Source organism: Sminthopsis crassicaudata, chromosome 2, assembly GCF_048593235.1.
Source record: "Sminthopsis crassicaudata isolate SCR6 chromosome 2, ASM4859323v1, whole genome shotgun sequence".
In the NCBI taxonomy this organism is placed as follows: domain Eukaryota; kingdom Metazoa; phylum Chordata; class Mammalia; order Dasyuromorphia; family Dasyuridae; genus Sminthopsis; species Sminthopsis crassicaudata.
In genome coordinates this window covers 169,257,941-169,281,120 of record NC_133618.1, presented here as the reverse complement: position 1 = coordinate 169,281,120, position 23,180 = coordinate 169,257,941, and the positions used below count along the sequence as shown (strand labels likewise).

The following is a 23,180-nucleotide window of genomic DNA, read 5'->3' as shown; positions in this document are numbered from 1 at the left end:
TTTTGCTATTATCAAGAATAAATATTACTTTTGTGGATTTATATTTTATCCTCAAACACTACTGAAGATATAGTCTCAATTTCTTTCTTTGCTAATTTTCTGTGACTTATATTTGTCAATAAATGAAAATAGTTTTATTTCTTACTTTTTTTGCTATTTTTTTCTTAATCAAATCTTTTTTTCTTTTGTCTTATTGCTATCACTAACATTTCCAGGAGTGTGTTAAATTAAGGCTGACAAATGGACATATTATTTCCATTTGTTGACAGATATTATAAATTCCAAATAATTAAACCCACAAACAATAATATTTCTTTTTGACAATAGCAAAATCTTGATGTTGATAATAGAAACTGAAATCACATTCAAAATAATTGCAAAATGTAGACAATACCCGAGAGTCAATCTACCAGCACATGCTTAAAACCTTTGAAGATTACAATTACAATTCCTTTAAAAAAACAAACAAACAAACCCCAAACTTCAATAATTGGAGGAATATCTCATGATTCTGTCAAGTCAACAAATACTATGAAGTACTGTATTGGGAATACAAATAAAAACATAAAGAAATACAGTCCCTGCTCTTGAAAAACTTGCATTTAAGGGGAGAAAGTTGGAAAAGGTATACTCAAAAAGGCATAGTGGAAAAAGATGTTCAGAAAGTCAGGAATAGGACTCAGGAAGGAATAAAGAAATAATCATCAGCTGGCCTAGATATTTCCTTAAAATGGAAAATCTGGGAGGAATGGACTAATCAAAAGAAGGAGCAAAGGGACCTTCCAAGATCAGAAGATTCTGGAGAATGATGAAGAAAGAAATAGTCAAAGATGGTCCCAAAGAGAAATGAAGAAGAAAGTTAATATAATAAAAATGAGGACACTGTTTACATTAATTTGCAAATTTAGTGACATGAAAATTCTACTACCAAAGGGATACTTTATAAAGTGAGTCAAAATAATATCTATTTTCACTTTGAAGAACTCCCCCCAAAACTCACCCATAAATCTCAAAGGAAATAATTGGGAGGGGGGAAATAAGAATGAATGAGTACAACATTTTTTAGATTTTGATTTGTATATCAAAGAAGAAATCATCTAAAATATCCATGGTCTTTTAAGATAAAAAAGCAGATTAATGGAACAAAATAAACAAGAAGAAATCAGACTTGATTTCAATAACTATGTATTGATAAAGTTGAGAACACAAATTACTTCATGAAGAACTTTATATTGAGAATTGTTGGAAAAATTGGAAAACAGTTTAGCAAAAATCAAATTTAAATCATTTTGTGTCATATACTATAATAAGTTCAAAATGGACATTTGATGTCAAAATGAAAAATCTCATCATTAAAAAAATTAAAAATGAACCACAGTATCTTTCACAGCCATGGTTAGGGGAAAAATTATTAACCAAATAAATCATATGGGAATGCACTTCCCTCCTGGCTCTCTTATCCTACTTCATATTTTGTAGTGGTAGGGGACTGTGTGTTGAACATCATACATAATGTTGGAATTTGCAAGAATATTGATTAGTTTTATACAACTTTTCTCTCTCTTTATTTTGGATTATACAGAATAGCTCTTAGGGATATGCTGAAATGTGGAAAAGATATTGGGAAATGAAGGTGATATAAAAACAAAATATATCAATAAGAAATTTAATTTTAAAATCCCAACAGAAGTGGAAAATAAAGGCAACAAAAGATGAAATTCAAACAGGCAATCATGTATTAAGTGCTTGCTATAAGTAATGTGCCAAACACTAGCAGTATAAAGAAAAAGCATTAAAACATGCCCTCAAGGAGTTTATAGTTTAATAAAATAGACATATAAAAGAAGACAGAGAACTTTTTCTTTGAGATGACTTAGTTTGTACAATTTACCAACTCTAACCCAAAGCACTTCATTTCTTCCCCCTCCTGCCTTTTACTTTACCCTTCCAGAAATTTGCCTCAGTACTGTCTATCATCTGCAGAAATAGAATAACAAAGATTTTAGTTTTGGCTCTGCCAATACATATATATGACCTTGTTAAAATGTGTTTGCTTTTTTTAGGCCTCAGTATTCTCATCTGCCAAATGACTATTTTGAACTAGTAAGGCTGAAAGCTTCCTTCTTGCTCTTATCATCTAATGAATTTGAAAAAACAAAAAACAAAAAATCCCAATAATGTTTTTCATTTAATTCTGAACTTCCTGACCTTAGGTCTAGCATTCCATCTACTGTCATCACTCTGAAAGACTTCTGATGCATGAAATCTCAGTTTCCTCATCTGTAAAATAATTAGATCAGATTAGTTGGCCTTAAAGATCATTTCCATTCAGCTCTTAATCTAAATCTAGCTCTAAATGATTTGCAAAATTTAAAGCACTGCATAAATTGCAGATATTATTATTATTATTACATTTTAAAGTTTCCTGAGTTTTTTATTTGTGGTTGTTTTTGGTTTTAGGGGAAAGATGAAAGAAGCAAGCTTTCATTTAGTCCATTTTTTTGGATGATGGATCTTATAGTAACCACCAAGCTGATTCTCATTAGCCACCAATACGTCTTAGGTCAAGCCCCATTTGATCATTGTTTGGAAACTGATTGACTCAGATTAAATGTAAATAACAATCATTTCTGCTTAAAGCAGAATCCTAAGGGACTCTCCCTCCCAGGTTTATTTATTTCAATTTTTTTTAATTGGGTGAGAGAACAGATTCTTTGCCTCAATTGTTACTCAATCACTGAATTTGAATAGCCTCAGTTAAACTGAAACCTGTTGAAGATCTTAGTTTAAAAAGGCCAGCATCTCTCATTTCATCCACAACCAACTCCAGTTCTCTTGGTCTATATCCTGTCACTAGACCCAGATGGTTCTGGAAGGGAGAGTGAGGCAGGTAACTTTGCACAACCCTCCCTCACTTAAATCCAATTCACTTGCATGTCATAGCGTCACCTCCCTGATGTCATGATTCTCTTAGAGAACAAAGGACATTCAACAACAACATAGGGACCATGTTTCTTGGAATTAAGAAGCTGAGAAGGAAAAACATGCCAATTTAATCTGGTTCTTCCTTCTTGTCCTGCTCCTCTGATTCACAGAGCTGAAAATGCTCTTACCTAAGTGTATGACTTTTATAAAGTTTCCTATTGTCAATGATTCTCCTTCACATTTCCTCTGCTACAATCATCCAGCTGCAAGAAGCTGATAAATTAGAAAATGACAGTCAGTAGTCAAAGAGTGGAATTTGAAGGGTAGAATGTGGTCATCGTAGAAGGAAAAGAAGCAGTCATTTAGATGATCTAATGGGATATGATTTGAAAAATATAAGACAGGTTCAGGAGACTCATTCTTGACTACCTCATTCATTATGTGTATATAAAACTCTTATGTAAAATAAATTTTAAAGCATGTCAGTTATTAAATGGTGGGTGGACTTGACAACCTTCTACATATCTTACATCTCATGGACACTGTTTTGAATATTATGCATAATTAAATCTCAGACTACAAATCTGCTTGCTAAAACCATAAAAAGCAGCCTACCAGGCTGCATAGAGCAGTAGACTTGAAATCAGGAAGACCTGAATTTAGATCCCTCCTAAGACACTATGTGACAATAAATAAATTACTTTATATCTTTTATCCTTGGTTTCTTCATCTGTAAAATGGAGCTAATGTCTACAGTGTCAATCTCACAAGGTTGTTACAATATGCAATGAAGAAGTAAGATGAATTAGATAGTTAAAAGTCCTCAGTTCCAATTCCATCACTAACTTTGTGACCTTGTACCGATTGTCTAATGCTTCATCTGGTTGGAGCAGATGGTCTATGTTTCCATCTGATCCAAAAGTTATGATCCTATATGAAATACTTTGCAAACCTTAATACTAGATAAATCTCAGTCATGATCATTCTGGAGATGACACATATAAGAAAAAGAAATGGAAGTATTTTGTCTAGAATAATATGTTAATTCAGTGAATAAGATGATTGGTCCTTAAGTTAGGAAGACTCAAATTCAAATCTAGCCATAGATATTGACTATATATATCCCTGGGAAAGTCTCTTAATTTGTGTTTGCCTCAGTTTCTTCATCTATAAAATGGGAATAATACTAGTAGCACCAACCTCTTATTTATTTTTTTTTTTGTGAGAATTAAATGAGATGATAATTGTGAAATGTTCAGTACTGTGTCTGGCATATAGTAAGTGCTATATAAATATTAGCTATTATTATTAGTAATTGAAACCATTGCTTTCAGCTTTAATAGCATTTAATCGAATTATGAACTGACTGCTGAACTTGAAGACAAGAAGGCCTAGATCAAAATCTTCTCTTAGACACTTAGTATTTTGGAGCTTAAAAGCAAGTCAACTTATTTCTCTTAAGCCTCAATTTCTTCATGGGTAGCAATGGGGATAAAACTGAAGCATATATTTCACAAAGCTCAGGTGAGATGAAAGTCCTCTACAGGTACTAAAGCTTTATATAAATATCAGTTATCATTATTATGAAGATGGCACATATATCAAAAAGTCAAGGGGGGGATGAGGCTCAAATTCAGATTCTATTGCATGTGACCTTATATGAAATGCCATAAGGTATGGTAGCAGAGAGAAAATTTGTATTTGGGTTCAGATTTTGCCTCTATTACCTATTATATGACCTTGGGTATCTCAGAACTTTTCTTCTTAGAAACCCAATTTTCTCTTCTATCAAATGAGGTGCTTTGACCACATGATCCCCCCCAAACCCTTCCTACCCTAGATCTAATTCTAAAATTCTAAAAACTGAATGTTAGGTTTTTTTTTTCTAGAATTGGTGATACCTATAAGAAGACTATTGTGAATTCTCAGAGTGAAAAAGTAGAAAACTTTTCACTTTTTAATTTTTTTCATGTTTTTAATCTCATTTTATCCTCACAATAAATGATGAAGCATTATTCTTATTTCCATTCAACATATAAGCAAACTGAAACTCAGCATTAAGGTCAATTGACTTTCATAAAACAGAGCTAGACTGAGGCTCTAGATCTTCTGACTCCTACTTCTAGGGTGTACAATGCACAAATTGTAATGGATTTTTTGGTGCCTTTGTCAGTAATGTCATATAACCCACATGGTTATGAGAGACAGATTAATTATGGCCTGAATATAGGTTTTTGTTGGAGCTATTGTAAATATACTGAAAATTGTGGTACATAAAAGCTGATTGTTAAATTTTTATTGTAAGGATTTTATACCTTGGGTAATTGGATAGTACAGAAGATAGAGTACAGGGCCTGGAATCAAGAAGGCTTATCTTCTTGAGTTCAAATCAGCTTTAGACACTTACTTGCTGTGTGATCCAGGGCTAGTTTTTTTTAGCCTTATTTGCCCCAGTTTCCTCATATGTAAAAGGATCTGGAGAATGAAATGACAAACCCATCCAGTATCTCTCCCAAGAAAACCCCAAATTGAGTCATAAATAACAGGACATGAATGAACAACAACAAAAATTTACAACTTGGAAAGTGATAAATGCTATTAAACAGGATTTGATTTTTTTTGATCATGCAAATTCAAAAAATTATGAAGAAAATGTTAATAATTCAGATTCAACTTAAAGGTGTGCCTTAGTACATTTTTTTCTTCATACAACTGGCTGTTAAACATTTTCCAGAATGTTCCTGCCTGGATATCCAATGAAATGATGGTCAGAGACTCACCAATAAGAAGGGTTGGCCTTGGGCAAAGACATTTCTAGGGAGGGAAAGCTACTGTAGGAGCAGTGGAGTATTGGTCTCCTTTTCACCAGTAAGTATATATGCCCACAAAAAGTCAACCAGATAATAGGAATATGAAGCTGGTTATTATTTAACTTCCCCCCATCCATGGATCCCTCCCTTATCTTCTTCTCTCACCCTTTGCTTTCCCATTCACCTATCACTCCTCTCTTATTTCTTTATAAATTTTGGAGGGTGCTATACTCTTCATGGTATATATGTAGTATTACCTATTTAACCCATATCTGATGTGAGTAGGGTTTTAGAACAATGAGCCCTACTTACCCCTTTAATGCCTCAGTGTCTATTCTTTCTCTGCACCTCATTTGTCCAACATAATTACTATTTTTACCTTAACTCTGCCTCAGTCTCCGCAGTCTAAGAGGTGAAAGTTTCTATGGTTCCTGTTGAGGCTCCAGCCACACCCAGCTTGTCTTAGGGTTCACTACTTGGTCTTTCTAATGAGCTAGCCCAAAAGTTTTTGCATTTCATTTGGGTTAATCCTGGGCTTTCTTTAGTTCTTTTCCTGTTATACCAAGAGGCCCATGTTCTGCTCAAAATCTTGGTTTTTCATCAGTTTGTATTCACCTTGAGATGCAAAATTGTTCTAATTGTGGGGAAAATATGGAGAGCTTGAAATTTACCAATCTATTCTGCCATTTTCCTAGAACCATCTTTCAAGATCTTGAATTTTTATCTTGCTTCATGGTATACTAATATTTCTAGGTCATACTTCCATTCTACCTTCTCCGTGAAGCCTTCTTTGATTCCCTTGGCCACTGATGCTCCTTACCTCCTCAAATTACTATGTATTTTACTTGACTTTGTGAATATTATATCCATCCCCACTTCAATAGATTATAAATTCCTTAAGGTCAGGGAACATTTCATGTTAGTCTGTGTAGCGCAAGTATCTAGCAAGGGTGTTTAATAAATGAATGTCATTTTGTTGGAGTCTTTTCAATAGTTAGAAAAAGAGAGTTCTAACTGGTAAAGAGTATAAGTCTTTCAACATTGTATCCCAATGATCTACCACAAACCAAGGGACATAGTATTACGCACATATATCAAAACTACATAGTTGGAATGCAGTTGTATGAGCTTCATTTTGCACAGATTTTTCGGCTCAAACTTAAGCATTTAAGTAGATATCATACCATAAGGTTCCTAAGTGACCTCAAAAACACTGCTTCTTCAAAAATGATGCAGCCAAGAAATTGAACATATATATATATATATATATATATATATATATATATATATATATATATATATATATATATACATAAAACAACATTTATCAGAAACTTCATATTCCTATTATCTGGTTGACTTTTTGTGGGCATATATACTTACTGGTGAAAAGGAGACCAATACTCCACTGCTCCTACAGTAGCTTTCCCTCCCTAGAAATGTCTTTACCCAAGGCCAGCCCTTCTTATTGGTGAGTCTCTGACCATCATTTCATTGGATATCCAGGCAGGAACATTCTGGAAAATGTTTAACAGCCAGTTGTATGAAGAAAAAAATGTACTAAGGCACACCTTTAAGTTGAATCTGAATTATTAACATTTTCTTCATAATAAGGAGCAGAATTAAAAGCAAAAAGTCAGCAGATATAGGAAATATATGTGTGTATGTGTGTGTATGTGTGTATATGTGTGCCATGTGTGGGCAGTATGTTTGTGTGTATATGTAAGTATCTACTTATGTATACATATATCTTCACTATACCTTGCTTGGGGTTAGTGAAGGGTATGAAATGGGGAAAAAAGAATGGAATAAAAAAGGTCCTTAGCAGAGAACAAAAGAACAAAGTATAAGGAAGTAAAGAAAAGATGGACATTCATGAATATAACTTCTTCTATTTATATATATATACTTTCTTGAACTGGTTGTTGTTTGTTATACATTTTGAATTCTCTCTGATGATCTGCTGGGCACATGGCAATTTTCTCTTTTATTTTTGCTTTGTCTTGGTATTAATTTTTTTCTTTTTTCTTATTCTTTTTTTTAAAATAAAGTAAATTTTTAAAAAAGAATCATGGAGGGAGGGAGGAATATCTATGATATTCTTGTATTTGGAAAAAAGTTAGAGATAAAATATATAATAGGTATTTAGGAGTTTCTTTTTTGTTCTCTTCGGTGGTGATAATTATTGTTATGTCTGACTCTGTGACTCCATTTGGGATTTTCTTAGCAGAAATACTGAAGCGGTTTGCTATTTCCTTCTCCAGCTCATTTTACAGATGAGGAAACTGAGGCAAAAAGGCTTATGATTCTACTTATTCCACCTTCTCCTATGATCTTTGATCTTATCTCCACTTCCTGTCATACAGCTAGTAAGTGTCTGACTGGATTTGAACTCATGAAGATAAGTCTTCCTGACTCCAGGCTCCATACTCGTTCTACTGTGCCACCTAGCTGCCCACATACCATAGTATGGTACTTGAGGAGTTAAGTGGCATTATCAATTGTGATATGGATAATTAGATGAACAGATTTTCTGTGTGTATTGCTAAATCAGATTTTTTTTTTTTTCTTTTACAACCATTTGATCTATTCCAGTTCTATAGAAACTTGCATTTGGCTTGGTCTTGAAATGCTCTGTAAGGACAGGACTCCAGACAGCATTTTGGGTGGGCCAAGCTTTGGCAGCTGACATATGTGGCCAGAATGGTGCCAAACAGGGGTGGGAGCCACATGCTTGAGGTCTGCAGAAAAATGTTGGCAGAGAGTCCCATGTCCATATGGGTGTGAAGTTACACAGATCAGTAGGAAGTAGAGGTAAGATCAAAGATCACAGGAGAAGGTGGGAGAGTTGAGTCACAAGCTAAGCTGATGACATCAAAGACCTAGCATGGAAGATAGAGGAGAAGCAAGGCCAAATCTTAAGGGGCAAATCAGGACAATGCTAGACCTGATAAAATGGGCTATTTTATGCCTCCTGTACAAGCAGGAGATAGATGTTTTTTAGAGGGTTTGAAGCATTGGTCTATTCTCTCTTTCTTTTCCATCATCCCTTCACCTAAACTTTCCCCAGTAGAGGTAAAATTGGTCTTATGGTCTAGCTTGTAAAAAAATGCTCTCAACTCAGCTGTAACTCCCATCAGCTAGCTAACCCACTAGATTATATTCATGTGGTCCATACAGCCAAATACCAAACACTGGCTTCTATACAAGGTTTTAATGAAGGTTCAAAGTCATTGCCAAGGAATAAATAGCATCTTTACATCAAAAAGTAAAAGAAGGTAGATAATATTACTATTTATTTATGGGTCTGTGGGTGACTTGAATGTCTACATATTTGTTCTTATTCTGGTAGTCAGAATGGAAAAGAGTTAGATAGCTACCTGGGGATTTAAATGTTATGTAGCAACACTAACAATACCTCAGGGCTTGTCCATGCACAGACATTGACTAGAAATCATAAATATTATGATATGAAATATTGGGGGAGGTTGTGTTAACAACAGCACTGAATTTGTAAGAAGAAGCTTTAGTTTTGAATCCTATTTCTAACTCATGATAACTTTGTGAGTCTAAGCAAATCATTGTAAACTTCCTAAACCTCAGTTTCTTCATCTGTAAAATGAAATTAATAATAATAGTTGTGCCTCATACCTCTTAGAATTGTTGTGATAACTAAATGAAATAATGGATGCAAAGAACTTTAAAAACTTTAACGTATTATATGAATATAAGCTATTATTATTATGTAGGCCAATCAAGCAGCAGTGGGGCTCTCAGGTTGCTTATGTAGTCTTTAGGCTAGAATTTAGCTGCTTGGAAAGTAGACATTTGTACAAGGAGCAGAGACTCTTTATTTCTTCAATTATGCTTCTATGCCATTTCTGTGTGCCTGCTCTTGTGGCCCATATTTAGTACTTTGTTTTGTAGGAAGTAGATTATTTAATACCATTGGTTGTTTATAGACAACATATTTTTGGACAAATAATAGCATTTTCTTTCCACTATTTTTACATATACAACATATAAACCAGAAATGCTTCCTTAGGGAATTTAAATCTAATGTTTCAATAGAAAAACATTTTTATTGTTAAAATCCCTTATTTGATGACAACTATGTGTTTGAACATACATATGCACATAAAGATATTTATGGTAGGAGCTACTATATATATATATATATATGCATATATATATACATATATATATATATATATATATATATATATATATATATATATATATATATATATATATAGTTCTTTAGCTTGCAAAAGGCTTTCTTAAGCAACAGTGATCTAAAGTAGAGGTTTTCAAAGAGGAGGGCCATGGCATTACCCAAAAGTGTACCATGGCATGACCCCAGTAGGAATAATGATCAGCCAATTAGAGAGGGGAAGGTGGGTCATATTCTAATCTGTCAGTAATCATTCCTGGACTTTCCTCCAATGCAGCTACATTATAATATCCCTATATTATCTCAATTCTCTCCTTTTGCATCCTCTCCCATCCCTAGCCATCCTTGGTTATGCATGGCTTAACAATGACCCTTACCAAGTTATAACCTAATTACAATTTAGGCAAATTCTGCTCCTCCTTCCTTAATGACCCCACATTTGGCTCCCCCCATTCTAATCTCCTCATTTCCTCCCCAACTAATGAGTTCTGCAGTTTCAGGGAGATGAAAAGTGAATGAATTCTCCTCACCCTTTTCAGTTTTGGTAAGACAGAGTGAGATATTTAGTACTATGACTGAAATATATAGCTTTTTAACATGTACAATTTTCAATATGTGCAGACATAGATAGTTTTTGATCTCTATAGCGGAGCCCATTACATTATATTTTTACCCATAATAATACTTAGAAAATAATAGACCTTTACAATTAGCAAAATGATCCATTCTTCTTCTGAACTTCCCTGTTATTGAAGTACCACCATCTTTCTAGTTACCCAGTTTACAATCTTGATGCTGTCTTCAAGTCCTTATATCATTCTACATATCATCAGTTACCAAATCTTTCTTCTTCTGTCTCCAGGGTATATCTAATATCTGTGTTCTTTCTATACACATGGCTAAGATATTAGTTGGTTTTTGTTTTTTAAACATATGTAATCTATTAAATATTTTACATCAAATACTGTTAAGTAGATTATCTTACAGCATACCACTTTCAAGTTAAAATGTCATTAATGCTTGTCCCTTGTGCTTATCTCTAGTATCTAACACAGTTCTTGGCATATTGGAGATACTTAAGAAATATGTGCTTAGTTGATTGAATTTTGATTGAATTGAATTTTCCTCAAAGTTTCAGGAGAATTAATTTGTTGCTGCAACCAGGTATTTTTTTAGGTCCTTGAGTATAAAATAGTACAAATTTTCTGCTGGGATTTTCTGTCTTTGAATTCCATTGATAAAAATGTATTATATTGTGGGAAGTCATCCAACCAGACAAGCATAGCAGAGAGTGAGAAGATGAGCATTATCAAAATCTGAAGGACTTATTTCACCCAAAAAATAGGCGGAGGAAATTAACCTGTGCAAAGTTTCATACAATGATAGATAAGATAACAGGCTCCTTTAGTTCAGTAATCATGTTTATATCAAATAGTAATTGTCTTTTGACTTCATAATCATTGCCACTCTCCTGATTAGAGTACAACTTGTTATTGTACATAATAGCCTGGATCTGCCTTTTGTCTGTGATGGTGCTGATGTTGTGCCTTGGTGTTCTATCATTTAAAAGGGTGTGGCTGACAATCTGAGGGACTCCCTCATCTTGTCTGTGTGGGAAAAAAACATCCTTATAACTTTTTAAAAGAACAACCTGCCTCTCTAAGCTTCTACACAGCATAGAATTCTGCCTGGTCTAATCTACTGTGACTTTAATGTTTTGCATCCTCTGAAAGCAATTAAAAAAATATTTGACATTTACATGGTGTTTTAAAGTTTGCAAAATGCTTTATATACACTATCTCATTGATCTTCATGATGATCATGTGATATAAGTGCTGTTGTTATTCTTATTTTACAGATGAGGAAAGAGAAACTGAGAATGGCTACTCGTCTTGTTCAGGTGACATAGCTAATAATTATCTGTGGTAAGATATGATTTCAGGTCTTTCTGACTTTGCACTCAACACTCTAGTCACAGTTAAGCATTTCCTCTGTAAAGGCATAGTGTTAGGGATATAGAAACACAAATAAAATAGGTCCAGTCCTTAAGAAGACTTAAAGGGATACTAAGGGATACAACTTGTACAAAGATTAAATGCAGTAAATTTGCATAGGGAATGTTCTCAGTTGGGAGGCTCATAAAAACTTTGTTTAGGAAGTAAAACCTAAACTAATACTTAAAGAAAGAAAGCTAGGGATTATAATAGAGTGGATGAGAAGAAAATGTATTGCAACCATGAAAAATGCTTTAGGTAAATGTAAGAGATGGGGGGATGAATTTCCAAGTTTAAGAAATAGCTAGTAGTCCCTGTTTGGATATAATGTTGAAAACTTAAAGGGGGAGAATTATGAAATCAAACTGGAAAGATTGATTGGGGACAGATTGTGGAGGCCTTTAAGTGTCTCTTAATGTATAGTGGATGAAAAATAAGAAATTCAGTTTAAAAATGTCCAATAGATAATTCATGAAAATGATGATGATATCCAAGAATTCTGATAAAGGCCTCATTTCTAAAACATATAAGAATGGATTCAAATTTATACAAATTCAAGCCATTCTCCAGTTGATAAACAGTCAAAGGATATGAACAATTTTTAGATGAAGAAATTAAAACCATTCATAGTAATATGAAAAATGCTCTAAATAACTATTAATCAGAAATTCAAAATAAGACAATTCTGAGGTATCGCTCTACATCTGTCAGATTGGCTAAGAGGACAGGAAAAGATAATGATAAATGTTGGATGGGGATGTGGGAAAACTGGTACACCAATACTTTGTTGGTGGAGTTTTGAATTGATCCAACCATTCTAGAGAGCAATTTGGAATTATATCCAAAGGGCTATCAAGCTGTGCATATCCTTTGATTCAGCAGTATCTTTACTGGGTCTGTATCCCAACAAGATTATAAAAAAGGGAAAAGGACCTATGTGTCCAAAAATGTTTGTAGCAGTCCTTTTCGTAGTGTCAAGGAACTGGAAGCTGAGCCTATCAGTTTGAGAATGGCTGTATAAGTTATGTTATATGAATGTTATGAAATATTATTGTTCTATAAGAAATAATCAATAGGATTTCAGAGAGGCCTGGAGAGACTTACATGAACTGATATTAAGTAAAGTGAGTAGAACCAGAAGGACATTGTACATAGCAACAACAAGATTATAGGATGATCAGTTCTGAAGGACATGTCTTTTCAGTGTGAGTTGATTTCAGGCCATTTTCAATGCTCTTGTGATGAAGAGAGACATCTGTACTCCGAAAGAGGATTGTAGAGACTGAGTGCATCACAACATAGTATTTTCACTTTTTTATTGCTGTTTGTTTTATTGTTTATTACCATTTTATTTGGTTTTTGTTTTCTTTCTCATTTTTTGTCCTTTTTGATCTGATTTTTCACATGCAGCATGATAATTGTAGAAATATGTATAGAAGAATTGCACATGTTTAACATCTATTGGATTACAAGGCTGTCTAGAAGAGGAGGTGGGGAAGGGAGGGAACATATTTTGGAACACAAGGTTTTGCAAGGGTGAATGATGAAATTATCTGTGCATATGTGTGAAAATAAAAGGCTTTAATTAAAAAAATAAAGTAGATAATGTTAATGATGATTAATATATGTCATTGATATATATGGAAATTAATTGATTTCTGTAGAAATGGAGGTAACCAATAGGGAAAGGCGAGAGAAATAATTGATGATCTAAGATAGAACCTTGGGAAATACCCAGAGTTAGGTGGTATGACCTGAATTGTTGAACCAAGATTGAAAAGGAATAGTCTTATAGATTAAGACCAAGGTTACAGAAATTCAAGGAAGATTGAGAATCTAGGGGGAAGATGTAGTTGATGATGTCAAAAACTGCAGTATCACAAAGATGAAAGGCTTTGGGGCTTACCAGTTAAATAAGATAAGGTGATAAGAAGGTAGATTTCAAGGGTTTCAGTGAAGTAGAGGGAAAGAAGGTACCATGGAGATGGCTTTTGAATGGATTATGATATCCAACATGCCACAAGTATGTATTATAATGGACTATTAATGGATGTTCTTTCTAACGCACTATTTTTCTTACTCTCAGCAGTAAGGTCCATAAAATCATGTCTCTAATCAGTCTACAAATAGAGAAACTTGCCTAACCTTCAAAATTACTTGGAAAAGTCTTCTTAATTGCACATATTTAACATATATTGGATTGTTTGCTGTCTAGGGGAGGGCAGTTGGGGGAAGGAAGGGAGAAAAAATTGGAAGGTTTTGCAAAGGTGAATGCTAAAAAACTATCTTTGCATGTATTTTGAAAATAAAAAGCTATTATTGTGAAAAAAAATTCTTCTTTCTTGACTAAGAACACTGCCATATATGTCATCAATGGCATTACTATAAGATTGCCCATACAGGCCTTTATTGGATCAGAAATGTAAAGCTGGTAGGGACTTCAGAAGCCAATGAGTCCATTCTGCCTTTCCCCATCCCTATTTTACAGATTAAAAAAAAAACTGAAATTGAGACAGGTATAGTGATCTGCTCTCTGTCATAGTAAGTGTCTGAATCAGGACCTTGAAGTCAGAAAGATCTGAGTTCAAATAACTTAATAGTTGGATGACATCAGATAAATCATTTAATTCTGTGTGCCCCAAGCAATGGAAGCTTGGTAGCAGTATAGTGGATAGAGTCCTGAGCTTGGAGTCAAGAAAATTGATTTCAAATTGGTCCTCAGATACGTAATAATTGTATGATCTTGAGCAATATGCTTTGTCTTTGTTTCCTCATCTGTAAAATGGGGATAACATAATACCTACCTCTCAGGATCATTGTGAGGATCAAATGAGATAATACATAAAAAAAGACAGCACAGGTAAATATTAGGTATTTTTATTAATTCTCTAGCACATAACCAATAATAACTGAAATTTTAAAGTAATTTCACATATATTATCTCAGATTCAACTACAGTCTCATCCTCTACAAGAAGACTTTCTCATACTCTTATATTAAATGCCTTTCCTCTAAAACCACCCACAATTTATCTTTTTTATAACATGTTTGCACATTCTTACTGTCTCCCCCATTAGACTGTAGGTTCCTTAAAAGCAGTTTTTTGCCTTTTTTTTTTTATTCCCAGCACTTAGCACAGTGCCTGACATGTAATAGATGCTTAATAAACATGAGGTGATTGACAATCCCATGAAGCAAGTGCTATACTTTTCTCATTTTTGCTACTTATACCTCTATGACAAGCCACTTTTAAAATGAAGAGGGTGGTTTAGTTGACATCTGAAGTTCCTTCCATCTATAGAACTATGATTCTATTATCCCCATCTTATAGATGAGGAAAGCAAAAGATTAAAAAATCAAGTAATACAAAAGTCATCTATGTCAAAAAAAAAAAAAATCACAAGTCCTTTGCAACTGACCTTATTTATTGCTGATTGCTCCCTGACTCCTTTTCTTCCTTTCATAATGAAAACTCCTCATCCTACCATTTTTTTTCCTACAAAAGAGTAGAGTGGGGGAGGTACTCAAGATAAGGAATTAATATGACTGGTAGCCTCACCATCCAGGGTTTATGAGTCTTAGAGATGAATCATTTCTGTATCTCCTCTTTACTGAATGACTACACATTAACGTGCCCCTCTTTTCTCAAGAAAGGGTCTGCCTCTCTCCCTGTCCCAAGGTGAGTCTGAGATTACCTGACACTGTTGGTAACTCCTAGGAAAGGGCAAGTTTTCCCACCTGAATTCCTCCACTGTCAGCTGGTGAGGGTTTTAGGGTGGGTGTGTATTTCAGTTTGTCAAAAAGGGATCAGTTCCTGTAATGAAAGACAAGCCCAAGGCAATGTTTTACTGAGCAGAAGAGATTGGGAGGGACAATTATCACATAAGTGGTTCTCACGGCTTAGGCTGGCACTGGGTGCCAGGTTGCACATTTATTTCTTTGACGGTACTTTACCGGGTTTACTCAACATTCTCAAGTGGTGGCTTTGTCGATTGTTCCCTGGACTGATATTTTGACAGATGATAGCCCCCTGATGCCAACTCTGACTGGCTAATAAGAAATAGGCCAACATGAAACTTTAAACCTAAAAACTGCTGCTGGGGGATGGGGTAGTCCTAGGTATTTTCTCTTCTCTCTTATTTCCACCGGAATGGTAATGAACTTTGATCAAATATACTCTTTTCCCATTCTCCCAGACTTAGGGGAAAATAGATTATTTAGTGAAGTGGGTAAGTTTTCACAAGGAAGTTTTTGAACCTTCTACTAGTAGGAATTTGGATGCAAGAAAAGGGACTATGGATTATACTGAATTATAAAGAGATAGAATTTGTGTTTTCATAGTGATTACAGAAAAATGATGGGGCAAATTTCAATGTCATTTCCAACTGGTAATTTTTTCCCCTTCTAGTTCTGCCCCTGTGGTTGAGGAACTTGTAGTATGGACATTCCTTCCACTGATGCAGATAGGAACCTGTGGTTGAGGAACTTGTAGTATGGACATTCCTTCCACTGATGCAGATAGGAACTGTTTTTCTTTTTTCTTTTTTTTTCTTTTTCTTTTTCTTTTTCTTTTTCTTTTTCTTTTTCTTTTTCTTTTTCTTTTTCTTTTTCTTTTTCTTTTTCTTTTTCTTTTTCTTTTTCTTTTTCTTTTTCTTTTTCTTTTTCTTCTTCTTCTTCTTCTTCTTCTTCTTCTTCTTCTTCTTCTTCTTCTTCTTCTTCTTCTTCTTCTTCTTCTTCTTTTTTTTTTAATAATGCTACAAGAGAAGATCCATGGAGCTATTTTTTTTTTTTTTAATGAGCATAAACATGTGATTCCCCCATTTGGCATTTAGCCCAGTAGACAAGTATGGACTTGGGTTACAATTTCATTGGTAGCTGTATTTGAAGCCCAGGCATATATTATTGACCTATGTGGATTTGTTGGTATTTGCTGTATATCATGTTATTATTTTTTAGTGGAAAACTTGTATTTTAAAAACTTCAACTATAATTATAGAGGTTAATGATGAACCATGTTACCCACCTCTTGACAGAGAAATAATAGATAGGCTCAAGGTTCAAATTGAAACATATATCTTTCAAATGTTGTCAAAGTGAGAATTAGTTTTGTTTGATCGCATATTAATTACAAAGGTTTTTGTTTTCTTTTTCCATTAGGAGATAGAAGAAAATATAACCTTTTTGTTAATTAAAAAATAAAATTTAGTTTAAAAAAGAAAACAAAGACTTTTGTCTTCTGAGAGATACATTGGATAAAGTTCTAAGTCCAAAATCAAATCTCAGTCATTTACTAGCTGTGTGAATCACTGAACAAATCACTAAACTCTGTCTGCCTCAGTTTCCTCAACTGTTTATCAACAGAGATAAAAGTAGCACCTATCTCATTGGCCATTGTGAGGGTAAGATGAGATAATATTTGTAAAGTGCACATAGTATCTGATAAATATTTATTTCTTTCTCTTCCTTTATTTCTTCATTCAGTAAAAAAATTTGCTAAGCTCATGCTGGAAACTTTCAGTCCGATTTATAATTCTATTTTTTTGGTCTTTATTAATTCATAGGAGCATAGATTTAAGTTTAAAGAGAACCTTGAAGCCTTCTTGTCCAATTTACTCACCTTATAGATGAAGACACTTAGGCCCAGAAAAGTTATCAAGGTCATACAGATAGTAAGTGGCAGAGATAAGATTTGAATATAGATTCTGTAATCCCAGATGTAGAACTCTTTCTAATGCATCATGTTGCCTCATTGAAAATAATACTGTAATGCAAAGGGGATCCATCTGGAGAGAAAAGCAAGAAATTTAACTTTACATTACTCAATGAAGTCTCAACTAAAAAAGTTTATTTTTTTTGTATAAACTTTCTATTTTGTCTTTCCAAACTCCATTCCTTCTCTTTTCTCATTTCCTCTCCTTTCTTTTTTACTCCTTTCCTCTTCTTCCTTTCTTTTCCTTTCCTTTCCTTCCCTTCTCTTTTCCCTTTCTTTTTCCTTTTCTCTATTTGCCTCAGTTTCCTTATCTGTAAAATGAGCTAAAGAAAGAAATGGCAAACCACTCCAATATTTTTGCCAAGAAAACCCCAGATGGTACTATGAAGAGACAGACATGATTGAAACAATTGAGCAACAAGAACAGATATAATTAAAAGATTCAAATATTTGCAGTTCAATCTAGCTTTCCATGTATATTTCTGTAAGAACAATGATTGATGATTTTGAATTTTTCTCTCAAAGATCCTAGAATCTTAAAGAATATTGCTAATATATTTCCCCTTCTGAATAGTGGAAAAGTGGAGGTGCTAAGAATATATGGATTTTTTTTTTCTTTTGAAAATCACAAGAAAGAATTATGGTGTGGAAAAAACACCTTGTCAACTTCAAGAGAAGTTGATTCTCAGTGCAGATATATCATTATTCATCAGAGCCACCCCAGGCAAATCATTTCACTTCTCCAGTTTCCTCCTCTATCACATTAAGAGTTTGAACTGGGTGACCTTCCAATCCCTTGAAAAAATTTTTTAAAAAGATATATATGTATATGAGTATATGACCATCTGTATTCCCTCTCTCCTTAGGGAAAACCTACCACAAGCCCAAACTAGAATTTCTTTAAGGTGTGTAATATGAAAGGAGGGAAAAGCATTCTTAAAATATATTTGTAGAAAATTTCCTATTACTTTGAAACATCCAATACTGCACTCCCCCAAAACATAAAAGGATTCAAGTTCCTCTTTAAATAACACATCTTCCCAGAGTTGCATAGTCATTCATATTGCTACTATAATATGGCACCTGCCTTTGTTTCTAGATGTTTCTCAGCACATTAAGCTGTGCCATTTCTATAGGAGGCACTCTTTGCTGAGTCTCTTTCCCTTTGACTTCCCATACTGCAAATACTTAAAAATTTTATGAGCCCTAGAAAAGCAGGCAGAAATTTTATTCAATGTGTGTATGTGTGTGTGTGTAGGTATACATACATATTTTATATGTATAGATATATGCACATTCTAGGTAGCATTTATAGAACTTTTTTAAGATTTCCAAAGTGCTTTGGATGGTATTTCAATTGATTGTCACAGCAATCCTGTGAAGTAATCAGTATGACTATTTCTTTGTAAATAAATAAACTGAAACTGAGAAAGATTAAGTGAAATATATGTATGGATGTGTAATATGTGTATATATAGACTCACATGTAGTATATATATATATGTATATATATACATATACATACTAGTATTATATATATAACATATAATTATATATTTTAGTTATATATATACAGCACTTGTTCTCTCTCTCTCTCTCTCTCTGCCTCTCTCTCTCTCTTTCTCTGTTTCTCTCTGTTTCTCTCTCTCTCTCTCTCTCTCTCTCTCTCTCTCTCTCTCTCTCTCTCTCTCTCTCTCTCTCTCTCTCTCTCTCTCTCTTTCTCCCTTCCCATCCCTATCTCCATCTGTCTCTTGCAATAAATAGAGTTCTAGGTCTGGAATCAAAACTCCTGAATTCAAATCCAACCTGAATACTTACTAAGTAGGTGTATGACTTTGAGCAAATCATTTAATCTCTGTCTTAGTATCCTCAACTGTAAAATAGAAATTAAAAAAAACAAACAAAAAAAACCAAAACACTTTTGATTTGAGGATGGAGGGAAATGAGATGTTATTTGTAATGGTTTTATAAATCTTAAATTATTACATAATTAGCTATTTTAGAAAAAATAAGCTTGTTCAATATAATTTGGGGGGCAGCTAGATAGTGCAATGGATAGAGCACCATGCCTGAATTCAAGAGGATCTGTATTCAAATATGACTTCAGACACTTAATACTTCCAAGGTATGTGACCCTGGACAAGTCACAACCCCAGATGCTTCAAAAAAAAAAAAAAAAAAAAAAAAAGTAAACAATGTTAATCAGATTGTCTCAATCTATTCAATTTTAAGTGTTTCTAGAAGGTGCTTGCTATATACATTACTAGACTTCAAGGGCAATATTAAGTAAGATATACACAAATTGTCTTTCAAGAGTTTTTGTTTAATTGAGGATAGTAAATAATTTAAATAGTAAATTAAAAAAATAATTTAGGGGACAGGGCAGAGGTCAGGAAAAAGTTGGTGAGATAATTGGGGACCATTTTACAAGGACTTATTAGTCCTCATCTTTAGCCAAGAAATTAGATGGCTTTGGGGAGAAAGGTGTGGGGTGAGAAAAGAAATTTGAAATTTGAAACAACCACCATCAAGACAACATATAAGTGTGTGTGTCTGTGTGTATATATTTACATATATACACATGTATGTATGTATGTATGTATGTATGTGTGGGTATAAATATACATTTGAAGGGACTGGACTTTTTTACTTGGTCTCAAGAGAGTTTAACTAGGAGTAATGGGTGGCTATTGCAAAGAGATACATTTGTGCTAGATATAGGGAAAAACTTAATGTTAATAAAAAATAGAATGACTACATTAAACTAGTGCCTTCCCCTTTACTGGAAATTTTTGAGCAAAGTTTGGATGATTTATATTATTCAGGAGATTCTTAAGGGGCTAAGGCAGTAAGGAGAATTGTTGTGTCATGGATCCTATGGGCCATAGGGTAAATTTTGTGAATCCCTTCTCAGAATAAAGTTTTTAAATGCATGTAAAACAAAATGCGTAGCATTATAAAAGAATTCAATTACAATGAGATTAAAAATGTAATTTTTATTTTCTTACCCAAGGCCATAGTTTCCCTAAAAACTATCCAAGGATCCCTTGAGGGAGGGGGCAGTCTGTGGACCCAGTTTAAAAATTCCTGAAAAAAGAGGATTTCTGAGGTCTTTTCAGCTCTGAATGTTTATGATTGTATGGTGGTGGTGGTGTTGGGTAATTCAGTTGCTTCCAAATCTTTGTGACCTCATAGACCATACTGTCCATGGCATTTTCTTGGCAAAGATATTGGAATAGTTTGTCATGTCCTTCTTCAGTTGATTAAAGCAAGCAGAAGTTAGTTAAATGACTTGTATCTGAGGACCCATTTGAACTCAGGTCTTCTTAACTGTAGGCCCAGCATTCTAACCATTAAGCCATCTAACTGCATCATTCCCATTATCCCCATGCATATATATATATATATATATATATATATATATATATATATATATATATATATATATATATATATATATATATAAGGTGACTATCCAAAACTATAGTGTGATTTTTTTTCCCATTCAGACATAAAGTCACCTAATACACATTGCTTAATCCAATGTTCAGAATATGTAAAGAAAAAGCATTTTGAAGAAATTTAAAATTAGGGCTTCCTGAGGCACTTCTAAACACCCACATGTGTGAGGACTTCAGGAAGAGAAAATGAGGAGGCAGGGGAGGAATGGTTAACTTAAAAGGACTGGCAGGACTTTAGAGAAGAGCCAATGTGGAAGGAGACTAAAAACAAAAGGAAAACAAATCTATTTAGGATTTATTTTAGCAACTCCAGGAGAAAGAAGGGTGGGGGTGGGGGTAGGGAAGCCCTTAGGTCTCTAAAAGTTTGGTACTTATTACTCATGCTTTGTTTTGGCTTCTTCTTACCAGCTCAAAAGGCCTCAACCTAATTCTTTTATTAAATCAACAGATTTGCTCTTGGGACTTTAGGACCTATTTCCCCCAGGGGATGGGAGGTGGGGGTGGAGTATGCAAGCTTGTTGTTTTAGAAGGTTTCTAATCACTAGAGAACAAAACTGTCCACTTGGTTCATTTCCTTTACCAATTAGTGGCACAGACAGGAGGGGAAAGGAGGGGGGATGTGTCTCCCTACTGTTACCAGGATGGATTCCAGTGACTGACCCTTTCAGACTTGACTTAAAATCCCTGGGAAAGTGGCAACAATTTTTAGGGAGGGACAGGAAGTTAAAAATCCTGGGGAGGGGGTGGCCTAAGAGCCTGAGAAAAGGGGAGGTGGCCTGCAGGCCAAAAGGGAGCTTGAGGAGGGAGGTAGGGAAGTTTTATTTTTATTTGAAAATTTCAGTCTTGAAATGGAGACTGGGCCCTGGGAACCTTGTTTTATTGAGCATCTTCCATAAGGAGCTTGCTGTGCCTTTGCCTGGACCAACCCAATTTGCTTTCAGTATCCTTTGAGGCAAATAGGGGAGTTGTTATTCTGAATGCCAGAGGGCAGCCCCAGGAAAAGAAAGGGGCAGGTCAGCAGGGGAAGGACTAGAATGAATAAAGGAGCCTTTCCACTTGACTATAGACTGATCGGCTCCGGCTGGCTTCCCTAAAATGCTTTGCAACTCTACTTGAATGACTCCACCCTAACTTTCTCCACTGAGAAAGAAAATGAATAACGAAATGAGAAAGAACTAGAACTCATTACCTTTCTCCTTCAAACCCAATAATCTTCTAGTTATCCAGGTTCATAAATTCAGTGTTATTCTGATCTCCACAATTTTACACTTTGGTAGTAATGATGAGGATGAGAATGAGAAAGACAACAGTGATGATAAACATTTATGTTTCACTTTAAGGTTTACAAAATGCTTTACAATATGTGATCTCATTTAATTCTCTGTTAAGTTATTATCCCCATTTTTCTGATGAAAAAAACTGAGTCTAAGAGAGGCAAAGTGACTTCCTCCCAAAGAAACATAATACAACATGTGTCTGAGGTAGGATTTGAAATTAGGTCTTCCTGATGTTCCTATATTTACTGTGCCATCCAGCTGTTCAAGCAGACTTACCCTGTCCAACTCTTGCCCAATCCTTTCATTTCTAGCTTTACAATATTTCTTATATCTGTCACCTTCTCTCTACTCACATCCTACTTCTAGGTCTTATTATTTCTTATCTGGACTTCTGTATTATGTTCCTAATTTATCTCATTGTCTCAAGTCTCTCCCATTCTAATTGATCCTTTATACTAGTTATAGTAATTTTCCTAAAGCACAGATGTGATTCTATTGGTCTCCTATTCAATGAACTCCAGTGACTCCCTTACATTTAGGATCATACATGAAATTCCTTTTTGGGACTTAAAGGCTTTCATAACCTGACTCCAAACTACCTTTCTAGTCTTACTACATATTTTTCCTCTTCCTATTCTCTGGTGTAGTCACACTAGCCATTCTGCTGTTCCTTATACATAGCATCCTAAGTCCATTTTTGCACTGGCTGTTTCCAGTGGTTAGATTAAAATCCCTCTTCGCAGCTTCATTTTACAATACCTCATTTCCTTAAAAACTCAGTTTAAGTGTTATCTTATATATGAAGTCTTTCCTGGTCCTCATTGCTAAT

The 23,180-nt window shown here is 34.3% G+C and overlaps 1 long non-coding RNA gene across 1 annotated transcript in view; it reads right to left on the bottom strand.

The window, feature by feature from the left end:
- LOC141553313 (uncharacterized) overlaps positions 1 to 17,679 on the bottom strand; it is a 33,119-nt gene extending 15,440 nt beyond the window's left edge. Inside the window, exons 1-2 of the long non-coding RNA XR_012485391.1 lie at positions 17,521 to 17,679; positions 15,599 to 15,717 (exon numbers count right to left, since the gene is read on the bottom strand). This is a non-coding gene — a long non-coding RNA (uncharacterized LOC141553313). The remainder of the gene's footprint in view (positions 1 to 15,598; positions 15,718 to 17,520) is intronic.
- Between the last annotated feature and the right edge of the window lie 5,501 nt (positions 17,680 to 23,180).